The 902-nt window shown below is 39.8% G+C and overlaps 1 protein-coding gene across 1 annotated transcript in view; it reads left to right on the top strand.

Moving 5' to 3' along the window:
• LOC102672567 (tubulin beta chain-like) overlaps window positions 1-902 on the top strand; it is a 4,790-nt gene that overhangs the window by 1,401 nt on the left and 2,487 nt on the right. The window lies entirely within an intron of this gene.

Below are 902 nucleotides of genomic sequence, written 5' to 3' on the forward strand. Positions count from 1 at the left end.
TTAAAAAAAAATCACTCGCTGGAATTTATTCTCGGTATGCCTTAAACGAGAATTTTCTTCTTTTCTTCTCTCCTCGTATGCTTCGTGTAATTCAACTGGACTTGTAATCGAATTAAAGATAAGGCGTCGGCCACTACGAGCAACGAGATGGAATTTAAAGTGTCTCCTACTCCTATCTCGACAAAGGGTCATTCGTTTGAGAACTCGATGCAAATATCAAGTTGAATTTTTTTTCGTTATTTTTTATCGTTACGAAAAATTCTCATCGATATTCGATTTTGACAAATCGCGACGAGCAAAATTTCCATAATGTCGTCGCAATCTACAAAAAAAACTGACGAAATAATTAAAATCGTATAATTTTCTGTCCATGGATTTCACGAATCATGGAATTCTTCCATGCGGAAAACGACGATGACCGGCCAACTGTAAATCGTATCCCGAACAAAGGGAGCACCGTCCATCCCCCGCACGAGGAAAGAATTGCGCCGGTTCGATCGATCGGAAAGAAACGAAAAGCGTAACGAGCGTAATACTAATTCGGTCTCGCCGCTCCACTAATTAAGTATACCTCCGTGTTTGACAAAATACACGGCTCGCGTCGTGAAATTCTTGGGAATGGATGGCGTCGCGGTTCCCGTCGTCGTCGCGGAGAGAATCACGATGGATAGTTGGCTATTAATAGAAGAGAGAAAATAGCGAGGGCGAGACAAACGTACAAACCGACAACGTACACCAAAAGGAAGTAAAACTCGAGTTGTGGGGAGCAGGAGCGCCATTAATTTCCTGTATTTCCTGTACTCTTTTTTTCTTTTTTTTTTTTTTAGACATTATCCCTCTCTTAATTGTATTATTTAAAAAAAAAAAAAAAAAAGGACGATTCTCGTTTAGAATTTCAACTT

The sequence above is a fragment of the Apis dorsata genome, unplaced genomic scaffold, assembly GCF_000469605.1.
Source record: "Apis dorsata unplaced genomic scaffold, Apis dorsata 1.3 scaffold_92, whole genome shotgun sequence".
In the NCBI taxonomy this organism is placed as follows: Eukaryota; Metazoa; Arthropoda; class Insecta; order Hymenoptera; family Apidae; genus Apis; species Apis dorsata.